The sequence below is a fragment of the Leiobunum rupestre genome, chromosome 8 (genome assembly GCF_980474605.1).
Source record: "Leiobunum rupestre chromosome 8, qqLeiRupe1.1.hap1, whole genome shotgun sequence".
Lineage (NCBI taxonomy): Eukaryota > Metazoa > Arthropoda > Arachnida > Opiliones > Sclerosomatidae > Leiobunum > Leiobunum rupestre.
The window spans coordinates 14462691-14469038 of record NC_143391.1 but is presented as its reverse complement, the minus strand read 5'-3'; positions in this window follow the sequence as shown (position 1 = coordinate 14469038).

Here is a 6348-nt window from a genome sequence, read left to right as displayed (position 1 = left end):
ACTCGGTTTTCTAATTAAGAAAACGTTAAAATAAGTAAATAGCATACGATTGCGTTCAAAAGGAGAGAATCGTTCACTAATTCTAGCAGCTGACAAATTTAAATTAGTACATTTGGCCCATTAAGCATTTTTAAAAAAGACCACGGCTCTAAATGTCTGAAATTTATTTCTTGTAACTATTGTTATATCAGAGTTTGTTTTAATGTATCACTTTTACTGGGTTTAATGATAGTGCTTTTCTGGATTTCAAAAACTAGAAATCAGGTTAGAAATTGTTTTTCAAGTGCATTCTATCTTCTTGAGATTTTAAATTCCTGCTTATCTTTAATTAAAGCGTTGGATTTCAAAATTCAGGTTTACTATTCTGTTTTGAATTCCATCTTTCCCCAGCTTTCAAATAACGTATAGTTTGTTTGAAAATCTATCAGAAATTTGTTTTTTGTAGAAAATAAGAAAAACATTCACACGAATTTTGAAATGTGAGCACTAATAACCATAATAATCAGCTAGGCTAATAGGCATCACCAAGTCATGTCTCATTATCGATTTTAACAAATGGTGTTCTCCAGTTGATTTGCAGTTTTACAAATTCTTTAATTATGGTAATACAATCCACTTTAAACATCCAGTGGCTTTCTTTTAAATACAGATTATTATGGATTATTTAATAATACAGCCTTGTTCTTATGATTATAATGAAATGTTTAAGCTTAAAACCATATTATGTAATTAAAATACCATACTTCACTACGTCCCTTATTCTAAAATTCCCTTTATTAAAAGTTTAAAACCATACTTCAACTTATTCACTACGTCCTTAAATCTAAAATTCCCTTTATTAAAAGTTTAAAACCATAATATGCAATTTAAATAGAATACTTCAACGTATTCACTTCGTCCTTAAATCTAGAATTGAAATAAAAAACAAAAAACAATTAAATTGGTCATTAATTTTTAAATTTATGTCACGAAACCCTATTTAATTACACAACGCCAATGGGTGCCGATTTTTCTTATCACTAAAATATATTTCCGCGCAGAGTGGCTAGGTGGCGCTGCCTCTGGTATTGAGAGATAGCTTATCTCGATCTTCTTCCTAGAGCTTCTCAAATTCTCTTTCACTATTCATTAATTCGCGTCACTGATAATAGGCATTCTGTTCCTAGTGATTAAGTGGGCCCTTTAAGAGTGTGTATCAATTTTCTTCCGCGCGAGTCGATAATATTCTCTCGTTGATATGTTTCCTTTTAATTCCGAGCCAGTTGAAATTGTACGCCGCGTCGGAATTATTTTTCCGTTTCTTCTTGTTTCTGCGAGAAATTTTCAATGGGCCCCATTCTTCGCGCTCGCTCGACTTCAAAGGAGCGGTTCTCCAGCTTGCCAGGACCAGCGGAGAAAGGGGTATCAGCGAGCGACCCCGATGCGGGCTCCCTCTTGGAGCGGACGCGATGGATTGTGGTTTTAGTTCTCTATGACGGAATGGCGTGAAAAAGAAAATAGCTTGATACCAGCCAGAGAGAGAAAGAGGGACTCCATTAAGTAGTCGTTCGAAGCTCCGCAGAGAGAAAAGCACGGACAGTGAAAAATAGAGAACGACTCGAGCGTTCTTTTCCTTCTCTCTCCTAAACCCGCGCTGCAGCCTACCACCGAAGGGCCTATCGGGGCGTCTATGTATCGGGGCTATGGGAAGGTCTCACTGAATAGGCGCGAGAAGGGGGAGACGCGAACGTAAATATATCTGGCCCAGTGAATGTCATTCTCAGTCGTATAAGGCTCGGATGGAGTTTGGCTGGGAGCGGGCCGGCTACTAAGGCGAAAAGCCACTAAGAATTGAATTGGGATGAATGCTTTAATCAGAATGGAAAGAAACTAGGAACCGTGATGAAGTAGTTTCGTCCTATTTTCTCCGCTACGAGAGTATATATCCTTAGGCCGCGCCTCTTTTCGAAGCCTTCTTCTTTACTGTTAGGTAATAACGATTCGTCTCCTCTTCTATTATACGTTGGAAGGAGCGTGCCTTTTCCTACCTTCTTTTTATTAAATCCACTATGATTATTTACGCTAGCCCAAACAAATATAATTGCAATTGCCAGATCATTACTTTAATCAAAATCTCCGCCGCGTACGCTAACTTATATTGCAAAGAGACGAAATTAATTTCGAGATTGGCGTTTGTTTCATCGGCGCCCGCGGAGGCGGCGACCCTAATTGACGCCCCTTTAATATACACCGCTATTTATTGATATATATTCCGCATTTCGCTCGGATGAGCGCTTGTTTCCCGCGAATCGCCGAATATAGCCTGCGAGGGCTGAAACTCTAAAATATCAATAACACCCCCTTTTAGTCTACCTTATCCCCGGCTTTTCCGACGAGGGCGGCAATAACTATATTTAGCGGAATGCGGTTCTCTTTATTGATAAATATATCGCCGCACGAGGCTTAAGTCGATTATTGCAGCCTTTATCACTTATCCGCTAAAACATTCGAAGGCGTTCTAATTATAATAGCGTATCTTTTAAGCAGGCGCGCCTATCTTTATTCCTTTATCCCCGCGGCACAATAGAAGCGAGAATGTTTAGAAAATATTTCGTGTGTGTACGCGCGTACGGTTAGTCCTGATAGCGAGTTTCCTTCGCTGCTTTTAAGGAGATGGTTTTGGCGAACGAAAGGGTGCTTTGGGAGGGACGTCTCGCGGATAAAACAGTGCGGGGAGGGAGCAGATCCGCCGTTGTCGTTCCATCCGTATGATAGGAGATGGCATCCGAGCGAGGGCGAAAGATCTCGTTGCTCGGCCGGCTGCCCGCGAAGCGAGAAAGTATTTGACGACACTAGGCCTGTCCTTTTCCTTTGACCCGGTTCTTTCGGGGAAAAGGATTGAGCCCATCTACTCGTCCGATTTATTTTATAGCTCTTTTCTTCCTCTCGTTTAATTAGCTCGATAATGTCGCGGAGTTTCGCCCTGGCACCAGCGGCTTCCCTTTCATCGCCCAAGATAAAGGGTTCGCCCGAAAGAACTGCACACAAAGAAATAAGAAAATATCTTCAAAAATTTTGGCGGAAATTTAAGAAGTCTTTGGTTTACACGCAACGACGCCTGATAAAATAATGTCCTTTTTTATACCATCGTGGGCTCTTCAATGTGAACAATAATATTTTTTTTTTGTTCGTTGCGCGAGTTTAAAGGCTTATTTTGTAAAAGTCTTAATTTTAAATCTTTTCGAAATAGGTCCAAACGTAAGTAATAATAAACCTTTTTAATTTGATTTTAGGGTGATTTCGAAAATTTTCGGTTTTAAGCTAAAGTATAGGTTTCGAAATGATCTTTTTGAAGTTGGTGTATTAAAACCCGGAACATTAAACCTTTCCCGAAGCTTAGCTCTTTATCGCTACACGTGGCCTGAGAACAATGAAAGTAAGACCATACACCTGAGACACGTAAAAGGTAAAAATGCTATGGTAAAGCTACTCCTCCGAGACTAACCGTTTACGAAATAATCCGTCTGTTGAGGAGAGAATCAATAACAAAAATGCAATTACCGACTTTTCCTTTTAAGAGAATTGAAAAATATTTTCAAATGGATGAAGGACGTTTTTGCCTTTATCTCCTTTGAAGATAATAGAAATTTTCTTCCGACATTTCCTCGGGGCTATTAAATTTACAGATTCATTTTTCTTTTCTGGAGAATGTCATTTTCCGTCGGCAGTCTAATCAAGATGGGATAATTATCATGACAGATGACCCTCTTCCCATAATGCAGTAACTGAAAAATGTTGTATCGATGTTAACGATACTTTCGGAGATAAGGTTACCTGCCATTTAAAACGAGGTTGGGCTGCGATAAACACGTCCTTATCATTTTAGTTTCGGTATTAGGTAACCCATCTTCGAGCTTTTTCACGATCGTATACTTTGATCTATAAAGTGTTCACGTGTAGGCTGTGATTCTTTCCCTTCCGCGCCGGCAGCCGTTCCGTATATAAGAGGCTTCTTTCCTAAATGACGTTGCGGGGGCAGACTTTTCCTCGATACCTGTCTGGCACGTATCGTGTGTTGTGTGTGTGTGCCGGCAGACTTTCTATATCCAGTTTCTTTTTACGAGCCTATTCAACCGGTTCTCCGATAAGTTTCCGTTTTCTCTAATGACGGAAACGTTTTTTTCACTTTCACTTCGGGTAAACAATTAGTATTTTGGCTCCCTCACTCTCTCTTTCCAAAGAACTCACTCTTCAACCCCTTCTTCCATTGAAGGTTGCGCCTCCTATATAGGAAAGAAAAAAAAGTATATAACAAAAAGGAAGAAAATAAAGTAATAGCCAAAGTTAGCTTTCTTTCATTTTTACTTTTCCGGCCACATTTTTTTCACCGCTCTCTTTCTCTTTACCGGAATCTTCCCGGGGTTCTGGCGACGAGTTTCCGCGAAAAATATAACGATTTTGGGGAAATATTATTCCGTAAAATATAATAGTTTAACTCGGAACGAAACGCGCGGGTCGTACCCTTTCGTGCGGCCAAAATTTAAACAAAAAATAGATTATATTATTGGTAAATTGGTGTAGAGCCTATTGAGTTGGCCGAATGGTCTATCCGCACGTGATTTGCGAACGAAATTACGACAATGGAGATAGATGAATGTAATGAACGACCATCTTTTTTTAAAAAGATTCGAAACCGTATTATGGGAGCGTGACAGACCGTCACGATATTCCGTGCTTGTACTATAATCCTTCCACTTTATTACATAAGCAAACTAAAAATCACGTGGATGAAATGGCCCATTAGATTATACACCGCCCTCTAGATTGATTCTCTAGAATCGGTTAAAGCCAGGCCAGGCGAGGATCAAACTCGAAGGTTCCCGCTTGTCTAGCCATATACCATGTAATAAACGTCCTAGAATGTTTTTCTACGGAAAATTTCGCTTTGGGGAAATATTAAGGGAAATTCGTTAAAGACGATGCTATTAGAGGAACGCCCCTTATTACTTAGTTTCCGAGGGAATTATATATAAATTCCTCTTATCTACGACTACCCGTTTTAATTCCCGTCTTTCCCCCCAATTTCGAACTTTGTCTGAATTAATGATAATAAGCGATGCTAAATTAGGAATTCTTTGAAGATAATTCTCGCCGTAAAAATAACGACGTCGACTAATCCCCGAAATGGTCACGGTGGGGTTATGGAAAATAGGAAAATTTCCCTTCTTTAAATGTCGGAACGGCAAAGTTAGGCATAGCACTTACATTCCCCGATAATTTCCTCGACTTTGAAATCCCCCGACAAGTTCCCCCTCAATAAGAATTCGAGTCTTATTGCGCCACAGAAAGGATGGTCCAAATTCAATTACGGTGACAACCTATTAAGCCAGGCGTATCGTCCTTTTAAATTTTACTATCTTTTATATACAAAATCGAATCTAACGAAATAGAAATGTGACATTTTATCGCGTACATCATTGGTAGTTTCATATTGCGTGTAAATGGCTAACTTCGGTTCAAATACCCGAGCTGAAATCCGAACTGAGATCAATTCCATTAAATCCGAGTTTTGAGTTTATGACTTCAAATTTCGCACCCAGCATCTCTTTCATTTGTTTTACGAAATTTAATGTTTTAACGGCGTTTTACTTTTATGAAATATATAAAGGCGTAGCTTTTTCACGGACTGGTGCTCCGCGTATAGGTCTCCCCTCTTAGGGCGCGAGAGAAGTGGTTGGTTTTAGAAGCGGAGAAAGAGAGCCCTACAGGAGAGTCGTCCAAAATGGAAGCGTAATTAGAATCCCGGGCAATTACCGAAACTAACGGGACTCGCGTCGGAAAAGGGATCTTCCAGAGTGGTCGGAGGAACAGCCCCGGCGGCACTCTACCAAAGAGAGATATAATCCCCGCGTATATACGCTCATTTAGGAAAATGACGAGTGCTGCTCAAACTCCCGAGTCTAAACCGATGTCCCGCAACTACGCGCCGTAGTCCTTGGCTTCGGGAGGGGAGATTTCGCTAATTCCTGAGCAACTCGGAGCTCTCTTTCTCGCCTCTCCGCGTATATCTCTTTCCGAGTCTCGGTGGAATGCGAACGAGAAGAAGGCCGTCTTAAGAATTAAAAGTACTTTTCGCCTTCGGGAGAAATTAGATAGGACCTCTTCGCTTTGCCGCCAGTGTGGCTGAAAACAGAGATACGCTTCGCTACAAATTCCAGGGGCGTAAATGCAAATATACAACGGGATTTCGGTGTTATTTAGAAAAGGCCTCCGCCTAGCTGGGATGCGGTGTTTACTCTCGCTTTCCAGGATAAATGGCTGGAGAGACACTCCGACTGAGAAGGAGCGAGGCTGAAGGAGTGAGGCTGA